Source organism: Schistocerca serialis, unplaced genomic scaffold (genome assembly GCF_023864345.2).
Source record: "Schistocerca serialis cubense isolate TAMUIC-IGC-003099 unplaced genomic scaffold, iqSchSeri2.2 HiC_scaffold_973, whole genome shotgun sequence".
Taxonomy (NCBI): Eukaryota; Metazoa; Arthropoda; class Insecta; order Orthoptera; family Acrididae; genus Schistocerca; species Schistocerca serialis.
Window position 1 is genome coordinate 18960 of NW_026048599.1, and position 15543 is coordinate 34502.

The window sequence follows — 15543 nt, forward strand, 5'->3', positions numbered from 1 at the left end:
TGTGTCAGGTGGTGAAGAACGTTTTCAACGGAACCGTGAAACGAGCGAAAACGTGGGAAACATTGCATTCGAAATGCTTGCGAATTTTCCAATTGCCCAGTGAGTGTCGACAAAATATGTAAATTCTCTGCTCCAACGTATGAGACGCAACGACTCCTGCAATTTGTTGTTGCATCGTGTGTCAGCAGTCTTCGATAGTGTGTTACGAGCTTAGTGCGATAAGTCTGCAGACAGCATTTAGGCGACGTTTTATTAGTAACGGCCCCATGCAGCGATTGCACAACAGTAAACGACATGAGTCAATGTATAGTTGTGCATCGTGAGAGGTATCACAGCGTCGTGTGAGCCCGGATAGCTCAGTCGGTAGAGCATTAGGCTTTTAACCTAAGGGTCCAGGGTTCAAGTCCCTGTCCGGGCGGAAATTTTAATACTTTGGTAGCGATTCGTCTGGTAGCGGTGGAAACGCTACGGAAAATAATGAAGCTACGCCGTTTTCTGACACCACAGTGCTTTAAACGGTAGCAGTTGCATGTGTCGGGACAACACCGCGCTACCAGCAGTCGTGGCCGAGTGGTTAAGGCGTCTGACTCGAAATCAGATTCCCTCTGGGAGCGTAGGTTCGAATCCTACCGGCTGCGTGCGATTTTGCGTAAAGAGGAGCAAAAATTTTCGCACACATGTGACATGCGTGGGCGAATGCGGGTGCAAACCAGTGACGCCATTCTCAACAAGACGAAAGTTTCCGTTTAAGAATACTGAGTTTCGCGACGACCGCTGCTTACTGTGGCCATCGGTTCACCTCGCACTGACGCTGGGACTGCAGAAAGCCGTCGCTGAGATCGTGAGTACACAGATGTGCTCGAAAGTGTAGGACAGAGCGAACATTCATTTCTTTTTAAGAATCGCAATTCAATCATTCGAGTGCGGCAAAGGCAGTGGTGCAGCGTTTCTTTTCTTAAGATCTCGCAGCTGCTTGGAGGTATGTCCATCGTTTTAAGACGACACAAAACTAGCGTCAGCGGTGCGTCAGTGGGAAGTCGGTGAAGTCGCCATTGGAGCCATAAGCCAGTAATTACAACACGCGAATCACTCGCACACCATGTAGCATGCACCACAACGCTCGGCCGAGGGACCGGACAGCTCAGTCGGTAGAGCGCTAGACCTTCAACCAAAGGGTCCCGGGCTCAAACCCCCGCCAGGCGAAAATTAACACACTGTCGTAACGGCTAATGGAAACCCTACAGAAAAGAGTGACGCCACGCCGCTTTCTGCCATCAGATTGCTTCTAAAGACGGCGGTTCCACTTGTCGGGAGTCGCTTCTGCCACCGGCAGTCGTGGCCGAGTGGTTAAGGCGTCTGACTTGAAATCAGATTCCCTCTGGGAGCGTAGGTTCGAGTCCTGCCGACTGCGAAAATTTTCTCGCTCTCAAAAGATGGACGTTCAGCTGCATCCTAGCAGTTGCGTCACTACTAAACACGCGCGTCACCAGCAATGTGCAGTGTTATTTGATCCAGGGCGCAGCGTTACAGTCGCGCTCAGAAGCCGCAGCTCATCTCCTCGTCTCACAGCCGCCCACCGGGTGTTAGTACAAGTGTCGCCTCACTGGGCAGTGCAGATGTGTCCATCTTAGCTTGCAGACGATGACGTGTAGCAATTGATGAGCTAACGCAAGTCGAATGTTTTACCGTGTGTATCTCCTAGATACTGCCTCTCATACGGTGGAGAGGCTCACTCCTTCTTGTGTCTCGTTCTCTGCACACGAGTTGCCCCTGGCATCGATATAGCACGGGTTTTCTAGCGCCAGCGCGGCGTCACGTGAAGTCAGCGAAGTGAATATTACACGAGTCGAGTCGACATGTTTGCTTGTTACGATGATGGAAGCAGAAGAAATGTGTGTGGGACTTCACTGCATCGGCTGCTCGCCTTTCAGCGTCCCTGTGTCTTATCAGACGAAGGTGACTGTGAAATTGGCAACGAGGCAGAGGTTAACAAACACATGCAAACAGGAACGTTCAATGTCAGCCGAAATAGCTCAGTTGGGAGAGCGTTAGACTGAAGATCTAAAGGTCCCTGGTTCGATCCCGGGTTTCGGCAGGTATTCGTTTTGATGCGACGCCAATGGAATGGCTCTGCGTTGGTGATAATGCAACTACCGCTGACAACAAAAATGACTCTCTCCTGTAGCTGTTCTGGTTGTCTAGTGCATGCCATAAGAGGAACTCACTAGACAACTAACTCCCTTAGAAGCAAAAGAATCAAAAAAGTCCTACCGACTGCGTTCCTTTTTCTGTGTCAGGTGGTGAAGAACGTTTTCAACGGAACCGTGAAACGAGCGAAAACGTGGGAAACATTGCATTCGAAATGCTTGCGAATTTTCCAATTGCCCAGTGAGTGTCGACAAAATATGTAAATTCTCTGCTCCAACGTATGAGACGCAACGACTCCTGCAATTTGTTGTTGCATCGTGTGTCAGCAGTCTTCGATAGTGTGTTACGAGCTTAGTGCGATAAGTCTGCAGACAGCATTTAGGCGACGTTTTATTAGTAACGGCCCCATGCAGCGATTGCACAACAGTAAACGACATGAGTCAATGTATAGTTGTGCATCGTGAGAGGTATCACAGCGTCGTGTGAGCCCGGATAGCTCAGTCGGTAGAGCATTAGGCTTTTAACCTAAGGGTCCAGGGTTCAAGTCCCTGTCCGGGCGGAAATTTTAATACTTTGGTAGCGATTCGTCTGGTAGCGGTGGAAACGCTACGGAAAATAATGAAGCTACGCCGTTTTCTGACACCACAGTGCTTTAAACGGTAGCAGTTGCATGTGTCGGGACAACACCGCGCTACCAGCAGTCGTGGCCGAGTGGTTAAGGCGTCTGACTCGAAATCAGATTCCCTCTGGGAGCGTAGGTTCGAATCCTACCGGCTGCGTGCGATTTTGCGTAAAGAGGAGCAAAAATTTTCGCACACATGTGACATGCGTGGGCGAATGCGGGTGCAAACCAGTGACGCCATTCTCAACAAGACGAAAGTTTCCGTTTAAGAATACTGAGTTTCGCGACGACCGCTGCTTACTGTGGCCATCGGTTCACCTCGCACTGACGCTGGGACTGCAGAAAGCCGTCGCTGAGATCGTGAGTACACAGATGTGCTCGAAAGTGTAGGACAGAGCGAACATTCATTTCTTTTTAAGAATCGCAATTCAATCATTCGAGTGCGGCAAAGGCAGTGGTGCAGCGTTTCTTTTCTTAAGATCTCGCAGCTGCTTGGAGGTATGTCCATCGTTTTAAGACGACACAAAACTAGCGTCAGCGGTGCGTCAGTGGGAAGTCGGTGAAGTCGCCATTGGAGCCATAAGCCAGTAATTACAACACGCGAATCACTCGCACACCATGTAGCATGCACCACAACGCTCGGCCGAGGGACCGGACAGCTCAGTCGGTAGAGCGCTAGACCTTCAACCAAAGGGTCCCGGGCTCAAACCCCCGCCAGGCGAAAATTAACACACTGTCGTAACGGCTAATGGAAACCCTACAGAAAAGAGTGACGCCACGCCGCTTTCTGCCATCAGATTGCTTCTAAAGACGGCGGTTCCACTTGTCGGGAGTCGCTTCTGCCACCGGCAGTCGTGGCCGAGTGGTTAAGGCGTCTGACTTGAAATCAGATTCCCTCTGGGAGCGTAGGTTCGAGTCCTGCCGACTGCGAAAATTTTCTCGCTCTCAAAAGATGGACGTTCAGCTGCATCCTAGCAGTTGCGTCACTACTAAACACGCGCGTCACCAGCAATGTGCAGTGTTATTTGATCCAGGGCGCAGCGTTACAGTCGCGCTCAGAAGCCGCAGCTCATCTCCTCGTCTCACAGCCGCCCACCGGGTGTTAGTACAAGTGTCGCCTCACTGGGCAGTGCAGATGTGTCCATCTTAGCTTGCAGACGATGACGTGTAGCAATTGATGAGCTAACGCAAGTCGAATGTTTTACCGTGTGTATCTCCTAGATACTGCCTCTCATACGGTGGAGAGGCTCACTCCTTCTTGTGTCTCGTTCTCTGCACACGAGTTGCCCCTGGCATCGATATAGCACGGGTTTTCTAGCGCCAGCGCGGCGTCACGTGAAGTCAGCGAAGTGAATATTACACGAGTCGAGTCGACATGTTTGCTTGTTACGATGATGGAAGCAGAAGAAATGTGTGTGGGACTTCACTGCATCGGCTGCTCGCCTTTCAGCGTCCCTGTGTCTTATCAGACGAAGGTGACTGTGAAATTGGCAACGAGGCAGAGGTTAACAAACACATGCAAACAGGAACGTTCAATGTCAGCCGAAATAGCTCAGTTGGGAGAGCGTTAGACTGAAGATCTAAAGGTCCCTGGTTCGATCCCGGGTTTCGGCAGGTATTCGTTTTGATGCGACGCCAATGGAATGGCTCTGCGTTGGTGATAATGCAACTACCGCTGACAACAAAAATGACTCTCTCCTGTAGCTGTTCTGGTTGTCTAGTGCATGCCATAAGAGGAACTCACTAGACAACTAACTCCCTTAGAAGCAAAAGAATCAAAAAAGTCCTACCGACTGCGTTCCTTTTTCTGTGTCAGGTGGTGAAGAACGTTTTCAACGGAACCGTGAAACGAGCGAAAACGTGGGAAACATTGCATTCGAAATGCTTGCGAATTTTCCAATTGCCCAGTGAGTGTCGACAAAATATGTAAATTCTCTGCTCCAACGTATGAGACGCAACGACTCCTGCAATTTGTTGTTGCATCGTGTGTCAGCAGTCTTCGATAGTGTGTTACGAGCTTAGTGCGATAAGTCTGCAGACAGCATTTAGGCGACGTTTTATTAGTAACGGCCCCATGCAGCGATTGCACAACAGTAAACGACATGAGTCAATGTATAGTTGTGCATCGTGAGAGGTATCACAGCGTCGTGTGAGCCCGGATAGCTCAGTCGGTAGAGCATTAGGCTTTTAACCTAAGGGTCCAGGGTTCAAGTCCCTGTCCGGGCGGAAATTTTAATACTTTGGTAGCGATTCGTCTGGTAGCGGTGGAAACGCTACGGAAAATAATGAAGCTACGCCGTTTTCTGACACCACAGTGCTTTAAACGGTAGCAGTTGCATGTGTCGGGACAACACCGCGCTACCAGCAGTCGTGGCCGAGTGGTTAAGGCGTCTGACTCGAAATCAGATTCCCTCTGGGAGCGTAGGTTCGAATCCTACCGGCTGCGTGCGATTTTGCGTAAAGAGGAGCAAAAATTTTCGCACACATGTGACATGCGTGGGCGAATGCGGGTGCAAACCAGTGACGCCATTCTCAACAAGACGAAAGTTTCCGTTTAAGAATACTGAGTTTCGCGACGACCGCTGCTTACTGTGGCCATCGGTTCACCTCGCACTGACGCTGGGACTGCAGAAAGCCGTCGCTGAGATCGTGAGTACACAGATGTGCTCGAAAGTGTAGGACAGAGCGAACATTCATTTCTTTTTAAGAATCGCAATTCAATCATTCGAGTGCGGCAAAGGCAGTGGTGCAGCGTTTCTTTTCTTAAGATCTCGCAGCTGCTTGGAGGTATGTCCATCGTTTTAAGACGACACAAAACTAGCGTCAGCGGTGCGTCAGTGGGAAGTCGGTGAAGTCGCCATTGGAGCCATAAGCCAGTAATTACAACACGCGAATCACTCGCACACCATGTAGCATGCACCACAACGCTCGGCCGAGGGACCGGACAGCTCAGTCGGTAGAGCGCTAGACCTTCAACCAAAGGGTCCCGGGCTCAAACCCCCGCCAGGCGAAAATTAACACACTGTCGTAACGGCTAATGGAAACCCTACAGAAAAGAGTGACGCCACGCCGCTTTCTGCCATCAGATTGCTTCTAAAGACGGCGGTTCCACTTGTCGGGAGTCGCTTCTGCCACCGGCAGTCGTGGCCGAGTGGTTAAGGCGTCTGACTTGAAATCAGATTCCCTCTGGGAGCGTAGGTTCGAGTCCTGCCGACTGCGAAAATTTTCTCGCTCTCAAAAGATGGACGTTCAGCTGCATCCTAGCAGTTGCGTCACTACTAAACACGCGCGTCACCAGCAATGTGCAGTGTTATTTGATCCAGGGCGCAGCGTTACAGTCGCGCTCAGAAGCCGCAGCTCATCTCCTCGTCTCACAGCCGCCCACCGGGTGTTAGTACAAGTGTCGCCTCACTGGGCAGTGCAGATGTGTCCATCTTAGCTTGCAGACGATGACGTGTAGCAATTGATGAGCTAACGCAAGTCGAATGTTTTACCGTGTGTATCTCCTAGATACTGCCTCTCATACGGTGGAGAGGCTCACTCCTTCTTGTGTCTCGTTCTCTGCACACGAGTTGCCCCTGGCATCGATATAGCACGGGTTTTCTAGCGCCAGCGCGGCGTCACGTGAAGTCAGCGAAGTGAATATTACACGAGTCGAGTCGACATGTTTGCTTGTTACGATGATGGAAGCAGAAGAAATGTGTGTGGGACTTCACTGCATCGGCTGCTCGCCTTTCAGCGTCCCTGTGTCTTATCAGACGAAGGTGACTGTGAAATTGGCAACGAGGCAGAGGTTAACAAACACATGCAAACAGGAACGTTCAATGTCAGCCGAAATAGCTCAGTTGGGAGAGCGTTAGACTGAAGATCTAAAGGTCCCTGGTTCGATCCCGGGTTTCGGCAGGTATTCGTTTTGATGCGACGCCAATGGAATGGCTCTGCGTTGGTGATAATGCAACTACCGCTGACAACAAAAATGACTCTCTCCTGTAGCTGTTCTGGTTGTCTAGTGCATGCCATAAGAGGAACTCACTAGACAACTAACTCCCTTAGAAGCAAAAGAATCAAAAAAGTCCTACCGACTGCGTTCCTTTTTCTGTGTCAGGTGGTGAAGAACGTTTTCAACGGAACCGTGAAACGAGCGAAAACGTGGGAAACATTGCATTCGAAATGCTTGCGAATTTTCCAATTGCCCAGTGAGTGTCGACAAAATATGTAAATTCTCTGCTCCAACGTATGAGACGCAACGACTCCTGCAATTTGTTGTTGCATCGTGTGTCAGCAGTCTTCGATAGTGTGTTACGAGCTTAGTGCGATAAGTCTGCAGACAGCATTTAGGCGACGTTTTATTAGTAACGGCCCCATGCAGCGATTGCACAACAGTAAACGACATGAGTCAATGTATAGTTGTGCATCGTGAGAGGTATCACAGCGTCGTGTGAGCCCGGATAGCTCAGTCGGTAGAGCATTAGGCTTTTAACCTAAGGGTCCAGGGTTCAAGTCCCTGTCCGGGCGGAAATTTTAATACTTTGGTAGCGATTCGTCTGGTAGCGGTGGAAACGCTACGGAAAATAATGAAGCTACGCCGTTTTCTGACACCACAGTGCTTTAAACGGTAGCAGTTGCATGTGTCGGGACAACACCGCGCTACCAGCAGTCGTGGCCGAGTGGTTAAGGCGTCTGACTCGAAATCAGATTCCCTCTGGGAGCGTAGGTTCGAATCCTACCGGCTGCGTGCGATTTTGCGTAAAGAGGAGCAAAAATTTTCGCACACATGTGACATGCGTGGGCGAATGCGGGTGCAAACCAGTGACGCCATTCTCAACAAGACGAAAGTTTCCGTTTAAGAATACTGAGTTTCGCGACGACCGCTGCTTACTGTGGCCATCGGTTCACCTCGCACTGACGCTGGGACTGCAGAAAGCCGTCGCTGAGATCGTGAGTACACAGATGTGCTCGAAAGTGTAGGACAGAGCGAACATTCATTTCTTTTTAAGAATCGCAATTCAATCATTCGAGTGCGGCAAAGGCAGTGGTGCAGCGTTTCTTTTCTTAAGATCTCGCAGCTGCTTGGAGGTATGTCCATCGTTTTAAGACGACACAAAACTAGCGTCAGCGGTGCGTCAGTGGGAAGTCGGTGAAGTCGCCATTGGAGCCATAAGCCAGTAATTACAACACGCGAATCACTCGCACACCATGTAGCATGCACCACAACGCTCGGCCGAGGGACCGGACAGCTCAGTCGGTAGAGCGCTAGACCTTCAACCAAAGGGTCCCGGGCTCAAACCCCCGCCAGGCGAAAATTAACACACTGTCGTAACGGCTAATGGAAACCCTACAGAAAAGAGTGACGCCACGCCGCTTTCTGCCATCAGATTGCTTCTAAAGACGGCGGTTCCACTTGTCGGGAGTCGCTTCTGCCACCGGCAGTCGTGGCCGAGTGGTTAAGGCGTCTGACTTGAAATCAGATTCCCTCTGGGAGCGTAGGTTCGAGTCCTGCCGACTGCGAAAATTTTCTCGCTCTCAAAAGATGGACGTTCAGCTGCATCCTAGCAGTTGCGTCACTACTAAACACGCGCGTCACCAGCAATGTGCAGTGTTATTTGATCCAGGGCGCAGCGTTACAGTCGCGCTCAGAAGCCGCAGCTCATCTCCTCGTCTCACAGCCGCCCACCGGGTGTTAGTACAAGTGTCGCCTCACTGGGCAGTGCAGATGTGTCCATCTTAGCTTGCAGACGATGACGTGTAGCAATTGATGAGCTAACGCAAGTCGAATGTTTTACCGTGTGTATCTCCTAGATACTGCCTCTCATACGGTGGAGAGGCTCACTCCTTCTTGTGTCTCGTTCTCTGCACACGAGTTGCCCCTGGCATCGATATAGCACGGGTTTTCTAGCGCCAGCGCGGCGTCACGTGAAGTCAGCGAAGTGAATATTACACGAGTCGAGTCGACATGTTTGCTTGTTACGATGATGGAAGCAGAAGAAATGTGTGTGGGACTTCACTGCATCGGCTGCTCGCCTTTCAGCGTCCCTGTGTCTTATCAGACGAAGGTGACTGTGAAATTGGCAACGAGGCAGAGGTTAACAAACACATGCAAACAGGAACGTTCAATGTCAGCCGAAATAGCTCAGTTGGGAGAGCGTTAGACTGAAGATCTAAAGGTCCCTGGTTCGATCCCGGGTTTCGGCAGGTATTCGTTTTGATGCGACGCCAATGGAATGGCTCTGCGTTGGTGATAATGCAACTACCGCTGACAACAAAAATGACTCTCTCCTGTAGCTGTTCTGGTTGTCTAGTGCATGCCATAAGAGGAACTCACTAGACAACTAACTCCCTTAGAAGCAAAAGAATCAAAAAAGTCCTACCGACTGCGTTCCTTTTTCTGTGTCAGGTGGTGAAGAACGTTTTCAACGGAACCGTGAAACGAGCGAAAACGTGGGAAACATTGCATTCGAAATGCTTGCGAATTTTCCAATTGCCCAGTGAGTGTCGACAAAATATGTAAATTCTCTGCTCCAACGTATGAGACGCAACGACTCCTGCAATTTGTTGTTGCATCGTGTGTCAGCAGTCTTCGATAGTGTGTTACGAGCTTAGTGCGATAAGTCTGCAGACAGCATTTAGGCGACGTTTTATTAGTAACGGCCCCATGCAGCGATTGCACAACAGTAAACGACATGAGTCAATGTATAGTTGTGCATCGTGAGAGGTATCACAGCGTCGTGTGAGCCCGGATAGCTCAGTCGGTAGAGCATTAGGCTTTTAACCTAAGGGTCCAGGGTTCAAGTCCCTGTCCGGGCGGAAATTTTAATACTTTGGTAGCGATTCGTCTGGTAGCGGTGGAAACGCTACGGAAAATAATGAAGCTACGCCGTTTTCTGACACCACAGTGCTTTAAACGGTAGCAGTTGCATGTGTCGGGACAACACCGCGCTACCAGCAGTCGTGGCCGAGTGGTTAAGGCGTCTGACTCGAAATCAGATTCCCTCTGGGAGCGTAGGTTCGAATCCTACCGGCTGCGTGCGATTTTGCGTAAAGAGGAGCAAAAATTTTCGCACACATGTGACATGCGTGGGCGAATGCGGGTGCAAACCAGTGACGCCATTCTCAACAAGACGAAAGTTTCCGTTTAAGAATACTGAGTTTCGCGACGACCGCTGCTTACTGTGGCCATCGGTTCACCTCGCACTGACGCTGGGACTGCAGAAAGCCGTCGCTGAGATCGTGAGTACACAGATGTGCTCGAAAGTGTAGGACAGAGCGAACATTCATTTCTTTTTAAGAATCGCAATTCAATCATTCGAGTGCGGCAAAGGCAGTGGTGCAGCGTTTCTTTTCTTAAGATCTCGCAGCTGCTTGGAGGTATGTCCATCGTTTTAAGACGACACAAAACTAGCGTCAGCGGTGCGTCAGTGGGAAGTCGGTGAAGTCGCCATTGGAGCCATAAGCCAGTAATTACAACACGCGAATCACTCGCACACCATGTAGCATGCACCACAACGCTCGGCCGAGGGACCGGACAGCTCAGTCGGTAGAGCGCTAGACCTTCAACCAAAGGGTCCCGGGCTCAAACCCCCGCCAGGCGAAAATTAACACACTGTCGTAACGGCTAATGGAAACCCTACAGAAAAGAGTGACGCCACGCCGCTTTCTGCCATCAGATTGCTTCTAAAGACGGCGGTTCCACTTGTCGGGAGTCGCTTCTGCCACCGGCAGTCGTGGCCGAGTGGTTAAGGCGTCTGACTTGAAATCAGATTCCCTCTGGGAGCGTAGGTTCGAGTCCTGCCGACTGCGAAAATTTTCTCGCTCTCAAAAGATGGACGTTCAGCTGCATCCTAGCAGTTGCGTCACTACTAAACACGCGCGTCACCAGCAATGTGCAGTGTTATTTGATCCAGGGCGCAGCGTTACAGTCGCGCTCAGAAGCCGCAGCTCATCTCCTCGTCTCACAGCCGCCCACCGGGTGTTAGTACAAGTGTCGCCTCACTGGGCAGTGCAGATGTGTCCATCTTAGCTTGCAGACGATGACGTGTAGCAATTGATGAGCTAACGCAAGTCGAATGTTTTACCGTGTGTATCTCCTAGATACTGCCTCTCATACGGTGGAGAGGCTCACTCCTTCTTGTGTCTCGTTCTCTGCACACGAGTTGCCCCTGGCATCGATATAGCACGGGTTTTCTAGCGCCAGCGCGGCGTCACGTGAAGTCAGCGAAGTGAATATTACACGAGTCGAGTCGACATGTTTGCTTGTTACGATGATGGAAGCAGAAGAAATGTGTGTGGGACTTCACTGCATCGGCTGCTCGCCTTTCAGCGTCCCTGTGTCTTATCAGACGAAGGTGACTGTGAAATTGGCAACGAGGCAGAGGTTAACAAACACATGCAAACAGGAACGTTCAATGTCAGCCGAAATAGCTCAGTTGGGAGAGCGTTAGACTGAAGATCTAAAGGTCCCTGGTTCGATCCCGGGTTTCGGCAGGTATTCGTTTTGATGCGACGCCAATGGAATGGCTCTGCGTTGGTGATAATGCAACTACCGCTGACAACAAAAATGACTCTCTCCTGTAGCTGTTCTGGTTGTCTAGTGCATGCCATAAGAGGAACTCACTAGACAACTAACTCCCTTAGAAGCAAAAGAATCAAAAAAGTCCTACCGACTGCGTTCCTTTTTCTGTGTCAGGTGGTGAAGAACGTTTTCAACGGAACCGTGAAACGAGCGAAAACGTGGGAAACATTGCATTCGAAATGCTTGCGAATTTTCCAATTGCCCAGTGAGTGTCGACAAAATATGTAAATTCTCTGCTCCAACGTATGAGACGCAACGACTCCTGCAATTTGTTGTTGCATCGTGTGTCAGCAGTCTTCGATAGTGTGTTACGAGCTTAGTGCGATAAGTCTGCAGACAGCATTTAGGCGACGTTTTATTAGTAACGGCCCCATGCAGCGATTGCACAACAGTAAACGACATGAGTCAATGTATAGTTGTGCATCGTGAGAGGTATCACAGCGTCGTGTGAGCCCGGATAGCTCAGTCGGTAGAGCATTAGGCTTTTAACCTAAGGGTCCAGGGTTCAAGTCCCTGTCCGGGCGGAAATTTTAATACTTTGGTAGCGATTCGTCTGGTAGCGGTGGAAACGCTACGGAAAATAATGAAGCTACGCCGTTTTCTGACACCACAGTGCTTTAAACGGTAGCAGTTGCATGTGTCGGGACAACACCGCGCTACCAGCAGTCGTGGCCGAGTGGTTAAGGCGTCTGACTCGAAATCAGATTCCCTCTGGGAGCGTAGGTTCGAATCCTACCGGCTGCGTGCGATTTTGCGTAAAGAGGAGCAAAAATTTTCGCACACATGTGACATGCGTGGGCGAATGCGGGTGCAAACCAGTGACGCCATTCTCAACAAGACGAAAGTTTCCGTTTAAGAATACTGAGTTTCGCGACGACCGCTGCTTACTGTGGCCATCGGTTCACCTCGCACTGACGCTGGGACTGCAGAAAGCCGTCGCTGAGATCGTGAGTACACAGATGTGCTCGAAAGTGTAGGACAGAGCGAACATTCATTTCTTTTTAAGAATCGCAATTCAATCATTCGAGTGCGGCAAAGGCAGTGGTGCAGCGTTTCTTTTCTTAAGATCTCGCAGCTGCTTGGAGGTATGTCCATCGTTTTAAGACGACACAAAACTAGCGTCAGCGGTGCGTCAGTGGAAGTCGGTGAAGTCGCCATTGGAGCCATAAGCCAGTAATTACAACACGCGAATCACTCGCACACCATGTAGCATGCACCACAACGCTCGGCCGAGGGACCGGACAGCTCAGTCGGTAGAGCGCTAGACCTTCAACCAAAGGGTCCCGGGCTCAAACCCCGCCAGGCGAAAATTAACACACTGTCGTAACGGCTAATGGAAACCCTACAGAAAAGAGTGACGCCACGCCGCTTTCTGCCATCAGATTGCTTCTAAAGACGGCGGTTCCACTTGTCGGGAGTCGCTTCTGCCACCGGCAGTCGTGGCCGAGTGGTTAAGGCGTCTGACTTGAAATCAGATTCCCTCTGGAGCGTAGGTTCGAGTCCTGCCGACTGCGAAAATTTTCTCGCTCTCAAAAGATGGACGTTCAGCTGCATCCTAGCAGTTGCGTCACTACTAAACACGCGCGTCACCAGCAATGTGCAGTGTTATTTGATCCAGGGCGCAGCGTTACAGTCGCGCTCAGAAGCCGCAGCTCATCTCCTCGTCTCACAGCCGCCCACCGGGTGTTAGTACAAGTGTCGCCTCACTGGGCAGTGCAGATGTGTCCATCTTAGCTTGCAGACGATGACGTGTAGCAATTGATGAGCTAACGCAAGTCGAATGTTTTACCGTGTGTATCTCCTAGATACTGCCTCTCATACGGTGGAGAGGCTCACTCCTTCTTGTGTCTCGTTCTCTGCACACGAGTTGCCCCTGGCATCGATATAGCACGGGTTTTCTAGCGCCAGCGCGGCGTCACGTGAAGTCAGCGAAGTGAATATTACACGAGTCGAGTCGACATGTTTGCTTGTTACGATGATGGAAGCAGAAGAAATGTGTGTGGGACTTCACTGCATCGGCTGCTCGCCTTTCAGCGTCCCTGTGTCTTATCAGACGAAGGTGACTGTGAAATTGGCAACGAGGCAGAGGTTAACAAACACATGCAAACAGGAACGTTCAATGTCAGCCGAAATAGCTCAGTTGGGAGAGCGTTAGACTGAAGATCTAAAGGTCCCTGGTTCGATCCCGGGTTTCGGCAGGTATTCGTTTTGATGCGACGCCAATGGAATGCTCTGCGTTGGTGATAATGCAACTACCGCTGACAACAAAAATGACTCTCTCCTGTAGCTGTTCTGGTTGTCTAGTGCATGCCATAAGAGGAACTCACTAGACAACTAACTCCCTTAGAAGCAAAAGAATCAAAAAAGTCCTACCGACTGCGTTCCTTTTTCTGTGTCAGGTGGTGAAGAACGTTTTCAACGGAACCGTGAAACGAGCGAAAACGTGGGAAACATTGCATTCGAAATGCTTGCGAATTTTCCAATTGCCCAGTGAGTGTCGACAAAATATGTAAATTCTCTGCTCCAACGTATGAGACGCAACGACTCCTGCAATTTGTTGTTGCATCGTGTGTCAGCAGTCTTCGATAGTGTGTTACGAGCTTAGTGCGATAAGTCTGCAGACAGCATTTAGGCGACGTTTTATTAGTAACGGCCCCATGCAGCGATTGCACAACAGTAAACGACATGAGTCAATGTATAGTTGTGCATCGTGAGAGGTATCACAGCGTCGTGTGAGCCCGGATAGCTCAGTCGGTAGAGCATTAGGCTTTTAACCTAAGGGTCCAGGGTTCAAGTCCCTGTCCGGGCGGAAATTTTAATACTTTGGTAGCGATTCGTCTGGTAGCGGTGGAAACGCTACGGAAAATAATGAAGCTACGCCGTTTTCTGACACCACAGTGCTTTAAACGGTAGCAGTTGCATGTGTCGGGACAACACCGCGCTACCAGCAGTCGTGGCCGAGTGGTTAAGGCGTCTGACTCGAAATCAGATTCCCTCTGGGAGCGTAGGTTCGAATCCTACCGGCTGCGTGCGATTTTGCGTAAAGAGGAGCAAAAATTTTCGCACACATGTGACATGCGTGGGCGAATGCGGGTGCAAACCAGTGACGCCATTCTCAACAAGACGAAAGTTTCCGTTTAAGAATACTGAGTTTCGCGACGACCGCTGCTTACTGTGGCCATCGGTTCACCTCGCACTGACGCTGGGACTGCAGAAAGCCGTCGCTGAGATCGTGAGTACACAGATGTGCTCGAAAGTGTAGGACAGAGCGAACATTCATTTCTTTTTAAGAATCGCAATTCAATCATTCGAGTGCGGCAAAGGCAGTGGTGCAGCGTTTCTTTTCTTAAGATCTCGCAGCTGCTTGGAGGTATGTCCATCGTTTTAAGACGACACAAAACTAGCGTCAGCGGTGCGTCAGTGGGAAGTCGGTGAAGTCGCCATTGGAGCCATAAGCCAGTAATTACAACACGCGAATCACTCGCACACCATGTAGCATGCACCACAACGCTCGGCCGAGGGACCGGACAGCTCAGTCGGTAGAGCGCTAGACCTTCAACCAAAGGGTCCCGGGCTCAAACCCCCGCCAGGCGAAAATTAACACACTGTCGTAACGGCTAATGGAAACCCTACAGAAAAGAGTGACGCCACGCCGCTTTCTGCCATCAGATTGCTTCTAAAGACGGCGGTTCCACTTGTCGGGAGTCGCTTCTGCCACCGGCAGTCGTGGCCGAGTGGTTAAGGCGTCTGACTTGAAATCAGATTCCCTCTGGGAGCGTAGGTTCGAGTCCTGCCGACTGCGAAAATTTTCTCGCTCTCAAAAGATGGACGTTCAGCTGCATCCTAGCAGTTGCGTCACTACTAAACACGCGCGTCACCAGCAATGTGCAGTGTTATTTGATCCAGGGCGCAGCGTTACAGTCGCGCTCAGAAGCCGCAGCTCATCTCCTCGTCTCACAGCCGCCCACCGGGTGTTAGTACAAGTGTCGCCTCACTGGGCAGTGCAGATGTGTCCATCTTAGCTTGCAGACGATGACGTGTAGCAATTGATGAGCTAACGCAAGTCGAATGTTTTACCGTGTGTATCTCCTAGATACTGCCTCTCATACGGTGGAGAGGCTCACTCCTTCTTGTGTCTCGTTCTCTGCACACGAGTTGCCCCTGGCATCGATATAGCACGGGTTTTCTAGCGCCAGCGCGGCGT

At 50.6% G+C, this 15543-nt stretch overlaps 27 non-coding genes across 27 annotated transcripts; all 27 read left to right on the forward strand.

The window, feature by feature from the left end:
- Positions 1-345: 345 nt before the first annotated feature.
- Positions 346-418, forward strand: Trnak-uuu (transfer RNA lysine (anticodon UUU)). The gene has a single exon. It is a non-coding gene; the product is annotated as a tRNA-Lys (tRNA).
- A 138-nt stretch (positions 419-556) lies between these two features.
- Positions 557-638, forward strand: Trnas-cga (transfer RNA serine (anticodon CGA)). Its single transcript has one exon. It is a non-coding gene; the product is annotated as a tRNA-Ser (tRNA).
- A 691-nt stretch (positions 639-1329) lies between these two features.
- Positions 1330-1411, forward strand: Trnas-uga (transfer RNA serine (anticodon UGA)). Its single transcript has one exon. It is a non-coding gene; the product is annotated as a tRNA-Ser (tRNA).
- A 611-nt stretch (positions 1412-2022) lies between these two features.
- On the forward strand, positions 2023-2095 carry Trnaf-gaa (transfer RNA phenylalanine (anticodon GAA)). The gene has a single exon. It is a non-coding gene; the product is annotated as a tRNA-Phe (tRNA).
- Positions 2096-2634: 539 nt separating this feature from the next.
- Positions 2635-2707, forward strand: Trnak-uuu (transfer RNA lysine (anticodon UUU)). Its single transcript has one exon. It is a non-coding gene; the product is annotated as a tRNA-Lys (tRNA).
- A 138-nt stretch (positions 2708-2845) lies between these two features.
- Trnas-cga (transfer RNA serine (anticodon CGA)) lies at positions 2846-2927 on the forward strand. The gene has a single exon. It is a non-coding gene; the product is annotated as a tRNA-Ser (tRNA).
- Positions 2928-3618: 691 nt separating this feature from the next.
- On the forward strand, positions 3619-3700 carry Trnas-uga (transfer RNA serine (anticodon UGA)). Its single transcript has one exon. It is a non-coding gene; the product is annotated as a tRNA-Ser (tRNA).
- Positions 3701-4311: 611 nt separating this feature from the next.
- On the forward strand, positions 4312-4384 carry Trnaf-gaa (transfer RNA phenylalanine (anticodon GAA)). Its single transcript has one exon. It is a non-coding gene; the product is annotated as a tRNA-Phe (tRNA).
- Positions 4385-4923: 539 nt separating this feature from the next.
- Trnak-uuu (transfer RNA lysine (anticodon UUU)) lies at positions 4924-4996 on the forward strand. The gene has a single exon. It is a non-coding gene; the product is annotated as a tRNA-Lys (tRNA).
- A 138-nt stretch (positions 4997-5134) lies between these two features.
- Trnas-cga (transfer RNA serine (anticodon CGA)) lies at positions 5135-5216 on the forward strand. Its single transcript has one exon. It is a non-coding gene; the product is annotated as a tRNA-Ser (tRNA).
- Positions 5217-5907: 691 nt separating this feature from the next.
- Positions 5908-5989, forward strand: Trnas-uga (transfer RNA serine (anticodon UGA)). Its single transcript has one exon. It is a non-coding gene; the product is annotated as a tRNA-Ser (tRNA).
- A 611-nt stretch (positions 5990-6600) lies between these two features.
- Positions 6601-6673, forward strand: Trnaf-gaa (transfer RNA phenylalanine (anticodon GAA)). Its single transcript has one exon. It is a non-coding gene; the product is annotated as a tRNA-Phe (tRNA).
- Positions 6674-7212: 539 nt separating this feature from the next.
- On the forward strand, positions 7213-7285 carry Trnak-uuu (transfer RNA lysine (anticodon UUU)). Its single transcript has one exon. It is a non-coding gene; the product is annotated as a tRNA-Lys (tRNA).
- A 138-nt stretch (positions 7286-7423) lies between these two features.
- Trnas-cga (transfer RNA serine (anticodon CGA)) lies at positions 7424-7505 on the forward strand. Its single transcript has one exon. It is a non-coding gene; the product is annotated as a tRNA-Ser (tRNA).
- Positions 7506-8196: 691 nt separating this feature from the next.
- Positions 8197-8278, forward strand: Trnas-uga (transfer RNA serine (anticodon UGA)). Its single transcript has one exon. It is a non-coding gene; the product is annotated as a tRNA-Ser (tRNA).
- A 611-nt stretch (positions 8279-8889) lies between these two features.
- On the forward strand, positions 8890-8962 carry Trnaf-gaa (transfer RNA phenylalanine (anticodon GAA)). Its single transcript has one exon. It is a non-coding gene; the product is annotated as a tRNA-Phe (tRNA).
- Positions 8963-9501: 539 nt separating this feature from the next.
- Trnak-uuu (transfer RNA lysine (anticodon UUU)) lies at positions 9502-9574 on the forward strand. Its single transcript has one exon. It is a non-coding gene; the product is annotated as a tRNA-Lys (tRNA).
- A 138-nt stretch (positions 9575-9712) lies between these two features.
- Trnas-cga (transfer RNA serine (anticodon CGA)) lies at positions 9713-9794 on the forward strand. The gene has a single exon. It is a non-coding gene; the product is annotated as a tRNA-Ser (tRNA).
- A 691-nt stretch (positions 9795-10485) lies between these two features.
- Trnas-uga (transfer RNA serine (anticodon UGA)) lies at positions 10486-10567 on the forward strand. The gene has a single exon. It is a non-coding gene; the product is annotated as a tRNA-Ser (tRNA).
- A 611-nt stretch (positions 10568-11178) lies between these two features.
- Positions 11179-11251, forward strand: Trnaf-gaa (transfer RNA phenylalanine (anticodon GAA)). Its single transcript has one exon. It is a non-coding gene; the product is annotated as a tRNA-Phe (tRNA).
- Positions 11252-11790: 539 nt separating this feature from the next.
- Positions 11791-11863, forward strand: Trnak-uuu (transfer RNA lysine (anticodon UUU)). The gene has a single exon. It is a non-coding gene; the product is annotated as a tRNA-Lys (tRNA).
- Positions 11864-12001: 138 nt separating this feature from the next.
- On the forward strand, positions 12002-12083 carry Trnas-cga (transfer RNA serine (anticodon CGA)). The gene has a single exon. It is a non-coding gene; the product is annotated as a tRNA-Ser (tRNA).
- Positions 12084-12772: 689 nt separating this feature from the next.
- Positions 12773-12853, forward strand: Trnas-uga (transfer RNA serine (anticodon UGA)). The gene has a single exon. It is a non-coding gene; the product is annotated as a tRNA-Ser (tRNA).
- Positions 12854-13464: 611 nt separating this feature from the next.
- Trnaf-gaa (transfer RNA phenylalanine (anticodon GAA)) lies at positions 13465-13537 on the forward strand. Its single transcript has one exon. It is a non-coding gene; the product is annotated as a tRNA-Phe (tRNA).
- A 538-nt stretch (positions 13538-14075) lies between these two features.
- Positions 14076-14148, forward strand: Trnak-uuu (transfer RNA lysine (anticodon UUU)). The gene has a single exon. It is a non-coding gene; the product is annotated as a tRNA-Lys (tRNA).
- A 138-nt stretch (positions 14149-14286) lies between these two features.
- Trnas-cga (transfer RNA serine (anticodon CGA)) lies at positions 14287-14368 on the forward strand. The gene has a single exon. It is a non-coding gene; the product is annotated as a tRNA-Ser (tRNA).
- A 691-nt stretch (positions 14369-15059) lies between these two features.
- Positions 15060-15141, forward strand: Trnas-uga (transfer RNA serine (anticodon UGA)). The gene has a single exon. It is a non-coding gene; the product is annotated as a tRNA-Ser (tRNA).
- Positions 15142-15543: the final 402 nt, after the last annotated feature.